Source organism: Hylobates moloch, unplaced genomic scaffold (genome assembly GCF_009828535.3).
Source record: "Hylobates moloch isolate HMO894 unplaced genomic scaffold, HMol_V3 SCAFFOLD_7, whole genome shotgun sequence".
Classification (NCBI taxonomy): Eukaryota; Metazoa; Chordata; class Mammalia; order Primates; family Hylobatidae; genus Hylobates; species Hylobates moloch.
In genome coordinates, this window is record NW_026652282.1 from 336,298 (window position 1) to 346,851 (window position 10,554).

Genomic DNA, 10,554 nt, shown 5'->3' on the forward strand with positions numbered 1-10,554 from the left:
GGCTGAGATGAGAGGATCACTTGAGCCTGGGGAGGTCCAGGCCACAGTGATCCGAGATCACACCACTGCGCTCCAGCCTGGGTGACAGTGAGACCCTGTCCAAAAAAAAAAAAAAAAAATAGGCAATGGCTTTGTGCTTTTGACGGTGGATTGAAGAGAACGTCCACCTTAAGGCTTTAAAAGACAGTGAAGCTGGGTGTGGTGGCTCACTCCTGTAACCCTGGGACTTTGGGAAGCTGAGGCAGGAAGATTGTTTGAGCCTAGGAGTTCGAGACCGGCCTGGGCAGCATAGCCAGTCCTCATCTCTATAAAAAGAAAAAAAATGTTTAAACACAGTGAAATTGTGGAAACAGAAAGTAGCCACCCTTTTCCATCAATGACCTTTTCTTCACATAGAGGTCAACTCAGTAGGTGAGAATAATTAGTAGGTTCAGCAGAATAAACCCTTTACAATTAATAACTCAGTGGAAAATGACGTTCAGATGGTGAAATGTGGAAATGTTTTAGACAACTGTATTTTCAGCCTGTGCTTCTCACTCACCATCCTGTTGGGATTAACAGTTGAGGGCCATCGCTGTCTAAACATTTAGCATGCAGTTTCCCATCAGTTTTACCATGAATGTGAAAAGGTGAAACTGGTGCTGACTTTGGCAGCAGGTATACTAAAATTGGAATGATATGGAGGAGATTAGCATGGCCCCCTGCCTAAGGAAGATCCGCAGATTCATGCAGCATTCCATATTTTTTAAAAAAAGGTTACCCTGTGCACCGAGATGTGGAGCTAGAAGGAAAACCATTAAGTCTCATGTTTGCTGACTATAAAAATAAATCATAGTAATATTATTGAACATTCTACTTTAAAAATTATTAATAAAACCATAAATGAAACACTTGAGCACACTTTAAAAAGTACATAAACCCATGAGTCCATATGCCTATTTTTAGGTTGTCTGTTTTATTATCCAGGATTTCATACTCAGATGAAAATTAGCATCAGGAAAGCCTGAAATGCCTTAATTGTGAACTGATATGCAGGAAAATGAAATATGCAAGCACATTGATGACCTTGTTCTTTACAGGCATTGTAATCAGCCTCTAGCCATACAGAACAAATGAGAAATTAGAAGCGATTCCAAGAACGTGTGATGGTGTGAAACCCACTTTCGACCGTCACGCACATTTCAGCATTTGAAGTGACACAGGCTACCTGGTAACTGCCCATGGCGGGGTCATAGTTTAAATGGCCCAATGTCATGTAGAGGTTAATTTAATCAAAATGAGCTATAAACATGGAACAATCACTGTATAATTTTAAAATAGTTTACCTGGCCAGGCATGGTGGCTCACGCCTGTAATCCCAGCACTTTGGGAGGCCGAGGCAGGTGTATCACCTGAGGTCAGGAGTTCGAGACCAGCCTGGCCAACATGGCGAAACCCCCGTCTCTACTAAAATACAAAAATTAGGTGTAGTGGCGGGCTCCTGTAATCCTGGCTACTCGGGAGGCTGAGGCAGGAGAATCGCTTGAACCCGGGACGCGGAGGCTGCAGTGAGCCGAGTTTGTGCCACTGCACTCCAGCCTGGGCAACAGAGCGAGACTCCATCTCAAAAAATAAAAATAAAAAAAATAAAAATAGCTGACCTGGGTGGGCATTCCAAAATTTTTGCATAGATGATCATGTGAAACAATCACTGTGCGAAATGTGGAGGAAAATTCATTACAATAATCACAAAATTTATATCAGAAAAACATTACAAATTTACTTCATGTAATTTTATGAGTTGGCAGTATTTTCTTAAATTGGAATACTGTAAGAGAATAGGACATGGATATGTTACAACAAGAAGTATATTGGGGCAAGTCTTGTTTTTCTGAAGGGAAATGGCACCAGCCTGCTTTCATAGGCGTTGATAAAGCCAGGAAGGAAATAAAGTCACAACCGAATAGTATACACTGTCTCTACTGAAATCTTCTAATTCCTTCGCAACAGAAGTCTAAATCCTGCTTAGCCTAAACATATCTATAGCCAGCGATGGGCAAATTATATTTGCTGTCAGCATGATAGAATAAGAAGCAAAAACCCCCCAGCAGTGGGGTAAGGTTGCGTGCTTCATCCCCTCAAAATGCTGTTCAGCCCCACTCCCTCTCCATGCCCGTCAAACAACTGCACAATCACTTGTTAGTGAATTTCTCGTTCAGCGTTTTGTTTCTTTCTGTCCATACTTAAAGACCAAATCATTTGTTTGCTTTGAAGAAAAAGCAAAAACAAGAACAAAAACACCAAATCATTTGAAATCACTGTCCATGAAAAAAAATCACCAGTGGAACTAAACAGTTGAGTGGTTTGGGATGTGTTCGCCATTTCTGTGTTTGACCTACGTGGCCTCTAGTTCTTTGGACCATTGTAACTGTGAAACTATGGCTTAATACTGTTAAAGACCCCAAGGCTCAACTCTGTAGCCAGGGTGCACCTCAGGCTGCACAAATACAACACCAGAATGTCACAATCATTCATTGCTCCAGCTACTGAGTGAACAGCGTGCAAGACAGCACTGGCTTGGGTTTTATTTTTGCAGCCAGTTAACTTTGCATTACATCTACACAGTCCTTGCAGCCTTTGATTTCTCCAGTTGTAGAGATTTGAAATGGGGTGGCCGGGTTCCTCTCATTTTTCCTTCAATCTACCTAGCATGCATTTTACACACATTGGAGGAGTCGTATGCACTGTTTTTCTGTTGCCGACGGAGGCAAGAAGGCCTTCTAATTAGTCTAACTTAAACGAATGGGATTCACTTAACAAAAGCAAGAAGAAAAGCACACGAACAGGTGTCTTAATGCATTTGGATAGTTTCTTTGCGGGGGGTGTGTGTGTGTGTCGGTGAAGGTGAGGGGCTGTATTTTCACCAAGCCTTTTCATCATCAAGCTTGCTTTGCAAACCTTATGGCCTTGCACCCCGCAAAACAGTCCTTCCTAATAGCAGGGATGCTCTGTCATGGTTTTCTGTAAATTATCGTGTGTTGGGAAGTTCTGTTCACGCTTAGTTTGATCTTCCATGGTGGAGACATCTGTTCTGTATGTAAGAGGCATTACAATTGTGTTTTAGCGGATGAGATTGGAAGCCTTTCCACAGTCCTTGTCCTCTGAGATGGCTGTTGAGCTCTGCTCAGCTGTCGTAGCCGAATTCTTTTTTTGCGCTGAACACTGGGCAGCCTCACCATGTTGCCAACGTGCTTCTAGGGCCCCGTGACTGCCGCCGGATGCCGCGCACACAGGCAGAGTGCCTTTGCAGGTTTGTGCACCCCTTGGCGAGCCAGAACTGGGAACCCCGCAGGGTGACCCCGCCTTCTCATGGGGGGTCGGGGAGGGGAGTGCCTATTTTTAATCCTGTCTGTTTGTTGCACAATGGAAATCACTGTGATTTGTACATATGCCCTAGGGAAATTTTACTGCTGTCTAATTTATGTAATAATACTGTTGATTCCAGGTTTGTTTAATAAAACTTTGTATCTTTTCAGAAGTCTGAGTTTAATCTGCTTCTGTCTCCAAACAAGCTGTGGCTTTTCTCCTTTGGTCTAATCCAGGGATGGGCAATTATCTGTAGGGGCCACGTGGCAGATATTTTCTGCATTGCGGGACACACAGTCTCTGTTGCACAGAGTGCAAAAAAGCTGCTATAATGAGGCACGGATGTGCACGCTTGGAATTCCAGTGCTTTGGGAGACCAAGGTGGGAGGATCGCTTGAGCCCAGGAGTTTGAGACCAGCCTGCAGCGTAGCAAGACCCTATCTCTACAGAAATGAGAAAATCTGTCAGTAGTGGTAGCACGAGCCTGGGATTGCTCAGGAGGCTGAGGTGGGAGGGTCACTTGAGCCCAGGAGTTTGAGCCTGCTTTGAGCTATAATTGTACCAATACCCTCCAGCCTGGGTGACAGAACAAGAACCTGACTCTTAAAAAAACAAAAATCAAAAAGCCCCATAGACAATATGTAAACAAGTGGGCATGGCTGTGCTCCAATAAAGTTTTATTGACAAAAATAATCAGAGGGCCGGATTTAGCCCGAGGGCCAGCATTTGCTGATTCCTGTTGTAGCGTGTGATGTTGACTTTGCAGACTGGCTTCGCAGGTTGTTAAAAATGTGCTGCCCTCATCATCATGAATGAATAAAATATTTTATTGCTTACTCTTATTACTCACATATTTGACACCCAGGTTTCTGAGTGACATTCGCAGCTTGCTAAAAACATCCTGACTTCGTACATTGTAAAATCAATTGATTTGTAATTTTTGACACTCACATAGCACTTGCTATTAGCAGAGGCTGAAATATTACACCCAGCTAAGGGTCAAACACAAGCCTGTTTACTTATGACCAAGCTGTCCCTGTTCCCATCTTGGAATTCCCTGGGGAAGGGAGTCTTCCCATGGGCTGGTATGGCTGTTCAGGGTCTGGTTCAGGGACCACTCGGGAGTTTCTGTAACATAGGTTCTTGGTGAGTGACAGTCTGATTTGGGAAAGGATACGGAGTGTTTGTGTGTTTGTTGGAAGGCTAGGGGAGGGGTCTTGAAGCCCCTTCGGCAGAACAAACATGCTTTGTACTTTGGGGTAAGATTGCTAGAGATTGTCCAGGGTTGTGTCAATTATGTGTCATAGATATGTATTAATATTTAGCCACACCCCGTTGGAGCTCTCTGACTTTCCTAGAAGTCAGGCTCATCTTGTATACTTACTGAAATGATCAGATAACCTTCTTCCGAGGGTGTGAAGGAAAATCATAGTTAGGTGGACCCCCCTCATCTTACTGAGAGGCTGTCTCGGGTATCGCATTGCAGAGATGGACAGGAATTGCTGGAGTGTTTGTTTTGTTTTGTTTTGTTTTGTTTTGCGACAGAGTCTCCCTCTGTTGCCCAGGCTGGAGTACCCTGGTGCAATCGCAGCTCACGGCAGCCTCGAACTCCTTCTCTCAAGTGATCCTCCCACCTCAGCCTCCTGAGTAGCTGGGACTACAGGTGTGCGCCACCACACCCAATTAATTTATTTTTTATTTTTATTTTGTAGAGATGAGGTCTCCGTATGTTGCCCAGGCTGATCTCAAACTCCTGGCCTCAAGCAATCCTCCCACCTTGGCCCTGCGAAGCACTGGGACTGCAGGTGTGAGGAATTGCAGTTTGGGGAGCACCTGTTTTATGTGGGCAGTGAGATGCATACTGTTAAATGTGTGTACAACAGAGCTATCCTTTAATCCTTAAAATACTGCAACGCATGGGACACCTGCCCACTCTAACCACTGCTAAAAGACAAAGCTGTTGACACGAGAACTCAGCAGAAAACAAAATCACAGAGCTAAGGTTTCCATTCCATCTGCTCCTGCTTACACCAAGGTGCTAAACAACACTTCAATAATAAATATGTGTTACATAAGCATAACAGAATAAATATATGACTATAATATGTAAATATATTAATGTATATTTATTACATATTATAAAATTAATATAATATATTAAATACATTAATTTATGTTAATATATATTTAATGTATTTATGCAATATATGTATATTAAATTTAATGTATACAATATATGACTATGTTACATTAACATACAATATATTTATACACAATATATATTAAAGTACTATATATTAAAGTGCTGTATATGAATATATGCATGTACTATATTCATATACAGCACTTTATATATTATACATAAGTATAATATATAGTATAGATATATAATATATGTATATAATGTATATATAATGTAATTTATATAATATGTATTTGTATATGTTTAGTATAATATATAGAATTTCTATATTATATATTTATTATAGATAATATACTTAGACATTTATTAAAGAACAGCATTCTGTATTTTCTGACAAAAATATTGGATGCCAGTTAAAACCATCAAATGCTGAAGACCTACCATGAGTATATTGATGAGGGAACTGGAAATTTGATGTTTTGTTATAAGGCAGAAAACCATGATGTACTAAAACTAGTCCATCAATCCTTCTGTGGATCAAATTTTTTTTTAAAAAATTTAATTTACATTTTTATTGACAAATAATACTTGGACATATTTTTGGGGTACATACCAATGTTTGAGTAAATATAATGTACAGTGATCAGATCATGGTAATTAGCAAATCCATCAGGCATCTCAATCAGGCATCATTTCTTTGTGTTGGGAACATTCAATATCCTCCTAGATTTGAAACTGTATATTATTGTTAACTATAGTCGTCCTACAGGGCTATAGAACACCAGAAGGTATTCCTCCTGTCTAGCTGTAATTTTGTATCCTTTAAGAAACCTCAGCCGGGCACGGTGGCTCATGCCTGTAATCCCAGCACTTTGGGAGGCTGAGGCGGATGGATCATGAGATCAAGAGTTCAAGACCAGCTTGACCAACATGGTGAAACCCTGTCTCTACTAAAAATACGAAAATTAGCTGGGAATGGTGGCATGCGCCTGTAATCCCAGCTACTCGGGAGGCTGAGGCAGGAGGATTGCTTGAACCCGGGAGGCAGAGGTTGCAGTGAGCCAAGATCGCGCCATTGCACTCCAACCTGGGCGACAGAATGAGACTCCGTCTCAAAAAAAAAAAAAAAAGAAATCTCTATCCCCTCCTCCCCCCACCCTTCCCAGCCTCTAGTGTCCTCTGTTCTACTTTTTATTTCTGTAAGAGCTACTTTTAGTTCCCACATGAGAGAGAACCTGTGACATTTGCCTTTCCAGTTCTGCTTATTTCACGTAACATAATGTCCTCCAGTTTCATCCATGTTGATGAGAATGACAGGATTTCATTCTTTAGTAATGGCTGAATAGTATTCCATGGCGTATATATGCTGCCATATTTTCTTTATCCATTCATCTGTTGCAAATTTATTTTATTATATTATTTTTGTTGAGACAGGGTCTCATTCTGTTGTCAAGGCTGGAGTGCAATGGCACGATCACAGCTCACTGCAGCCTTGACCTCCCAGGCTCAAGCCATCCTCCCACCTCAGCCTCCAAAGTAGCTGGGACTACAGATGCACCCCCGCCATGCCCAACTAATTTTTACTTTTTTTTTGTAGAGACAGGGTCTTGCTATGTTGCCCAGGTTGGTCTCAAACTCCTGGGCTTGAGTGATCCTTCTGCCTCAGCCTCCCAAAGTGTTGGGATTACAGCCTCTCACAAGCCACCATGTCTGGACTTGCAAATTTATTTTACTAGGCAAGCTGCCTTTGAGAAGTCCATGAAAGAGACCATTTTCTACACATGTAAAGCTACAATTCAATTGTTAAAATTCTGATAAAAACCAAAACATGAGATCTACCCTGTTAAATTTTTACATGTTTAATCCACATTGTTCCCCATGATCTCTGTCTTGTCCAGCAGGTCTCCAGAAATTTTTATTTTACATGACTGAAACTTTACACCCATTAAACAGCAAGTCCCTATTGTCCCCTCTTCTCAGTCCCTGGGAACCACCGTCAACCACCCCCTACTCCAAAAATCAGAGAAGACACAGGTCTGCACACCTGGGTCTTAACTTTCATCTGAAACATTTTTAGTTCTCAAGGACATCACGGAGAATAGATTCATGCTTTCATATCTAGTTATAAATGTCTGGCTTTGAGCCAGCTGCATACTCAGCTTTTAAAATCCCCTTGGGGGCAATGTCTCGGAAACCCACTGGCTGAAAAACAATTCATAATGAATCAGGAATTGTGCGGAGGCCGTTTTAAAATGAGTGCCTTGGAAAAATGAAAAAAACAAAAATCTACAAAAGGCAAAGTTAAAAAAATGATGTCATTCCAGTAAGTGGGGAATGAAGAAAGGTAATTTGGTCTACAGAGTTCAGAGTTCTTGTTATTTTACACTGGGCTTGTTTTTAATTGAACTGATGAATAATGACCAGAATGCCTGAACATCTAGAGCTGGAAAAAGCTGGCCCTGGAGAAGGTACATCATTCGTTATTTGTGAAAGTCAGCTACAGTAGTCAGTACAGGATACAGTAGAAGTAGCCATTTCACTGTGGACAGATGTTTAGATGCCTTTTCTTCTGTCTTGGGATTTTTCTTTTTCCCACCCAACCCCACTCTACCTTTTTTCTAAGAAAAGTATCTGGTAACAATCCAACATGGGAAACTTCTGCTTCTTTCAAGAATATAATCTTCAAAATAATGGGTGCTTAACAAGAGATTCTCCAAGCCACTATTTTTCATACCTTTACCGTGGCCACAATGAGAAATATATTGTACATATTTTACAGAACCACCCGGACTCACATACATGCAAACACACACATGCCCCTAAAACTAAAGTTGAACAAGACAATCCAAACTTAATGATATTAATATTGTAGTAACAGGGTTATCAAATACGAATTTATTAATCATGGTTACATAGAGCACTGTTTCATTTCAAATTATTTTTAATATGAGTAGAGACCTGCAAAACCGAATCCATGGCCCTTTCTTGGGTCTTGCTTAGTGTTTGAAAAGCACTTTTCTATTAAAAGTGACTGCTCTGCACTCCGTATCTCTGCTTTTCCACATTAAAACGAGACTCAATATTGGTGATTTCACAAGGGAGCAAATGCCAGCTAGTCTTGAGAGGAAACTTGTTGCTTGCTTTCTCATGACATCTGTGAATTAAAAACTCAAAACCATTTCATTTCCATTGTTTGATATGGCACACAGCAGCTTGCTGGCCAAGATGTGCATTTTGCGGTACATTTATTAGAATAATAGTATTCTGGCATTATGTGAGTATGATTTTCTTTTCTCTAGCCCGTTTCTAGACTTTGTAAATTTGTACATTGACAACTAGTTGGTCCAGCTTCTTAGGTATTTTTTTTTTTTTTTTTTTTTAAACAACTGCTGGGTCCAAAGTGCCGTTGGTATTACAGGTTGCCATTACTTTTTATGAGCTAGTTTGCGATGCCAGTTGGATGGATTCTCTTTTCCTAACGGCAGTGGAATATCTGTGTCAGCTTCTGGCGGCCAATGACTCTGTAGCCAGTCCATTTGAGAGACTGCCAACTCTCATGGAAGATCTGGGTGGACGTTGGAGTTCTGGATAGGTTTGTGTGTTCTCTTTTCCAAGGGGAAAGAAATGGTGGTGGAATTGCATGTGTCTAACTCTTAACTATTTCTTATCAGAGTTTTAGTTTTTGTGGGCTTATGAATTCATCTTGTCTCAGTAACAAAGTGTCAACAAAATGTACTGAAAAGGGTTTTCTTTTAAAAATGGCAAGAGAAACTATTCCACTGAATAGTTTGCAAACTAGAGAGATACAGTTCTGGAGAACAAAGAGAGAGTGTTTTCTTTTCTTTTTTTATTTTTTTAATAGAGTTCCTGCCCAAGGTTCCCACTGGTCTGCTAGGCAACTGAGGAATGCAAACTTGTTTAGTTCTGATTGGTTGCTGCTTGTTGAGTTCTGACTGGTTGACACTTGGGATCTCATGGGTTGATGTTTGTTGAATTCTCTTGGGTTGACATTTGTTGGGTTCTGACCAGTTGACACTTGGGATCTCATGGTTGATGTTTGTTGAGTTCTCATGGGTTGACATTTGTTGGGCTCTGATTGGTTGACACTTGTTGAGTTCTGACTGGTTGATGCTTTTTGAGTTTGATGGGTTGATGCTTGTTGGCTTCTGACTGATGCTTGTTGAGTTCTGACTGGTTGATGCTTATTGAGTTCTGACTGGTTAATGCTTGTTGGCTTCTGACTTGTTGGCTTCTGACTGGTTGACACTCATTGGGTTCTGAGGGGTTGATGCTTGTTGAGTTCAGACTGGTTGACACTTGTTGGGTCCTGATGGGTTTGTGCTTGTTGAATTCTGACTGGTTGATGCTTGTTTAGTTCTGACTGGTTGACACTTGTTGAGTTCTGATTAGTTGGTGCTTGTTGAGTTCTGATGGGTTGGCATTCATTGAGTTCTATCCAACTGGTTGATGCTCATTGAGTTCTGACTGTTTGACACTTGTTGGGTTCTAACTGGTTGACACTGAGTTCTGACTAGTTGATGCTTGTTGAATTCTGATTGGTTGACACAGATCACAGTCTATTGATTGATTCAGGCTGCATGAATAGGAATTGACAGTTGTGAAAGTCTCAAAGTTGTAAGAATGTTTGGGTTTTCCAGGAACTTAGAGCACATGTGTGAGCTCTTGTCAGCAAATGGCCACTTGACCCTGTTTTGAATTTAGTCCCATTGAGTGACTTGGGATCCACCTTGAAGCACTGACTCCTTCAGGGTTCACAGAAAATGTAGGAGAACCTGCCATTTTAACCATCTTTCTATATCTTGATCCCATATCTTTATTTTCTCACTCTTGACCTGATTTGGCCTAACGTTTTCCATCCTTTTATCTTCACTGAAGTTTAGCTTAGTTTTCTGCTCTTTAAATGTGTTCTTTAAGTAATGACAGATCATCCTCATTCTAGGCTCCAAAGATAGTAATAAGATGCACTCTTTCTAGACAGGCGGAATGAATTTTGATGGCTCAGTTTTGTTTTGTTTTTTTTTTTTTTTGAGACGGAGTCTCGCTTT

At 40.9% G+C, this 10,554-nt stretch overlaps 1 non-coding gene across 1 annotated transcript; it reads left to right on the top strand.

Annotated features, from left to right (window-relative positions):
• The first annotated feature begins 641 nt into the window (after window positions 1–641).
• On the top strand, window positions 642–746 carry LOC116812313 (U6 spliceosomal RNA). The gene has a single exon (XR_004370625.1). It is a non-coding gene; the product is annotated as a U6 spliceosomal RNA (small nuclear RNA).
• The last annotated feature ends 9,808 nt before the right edge of the window (window positions 747–10,554 follow it).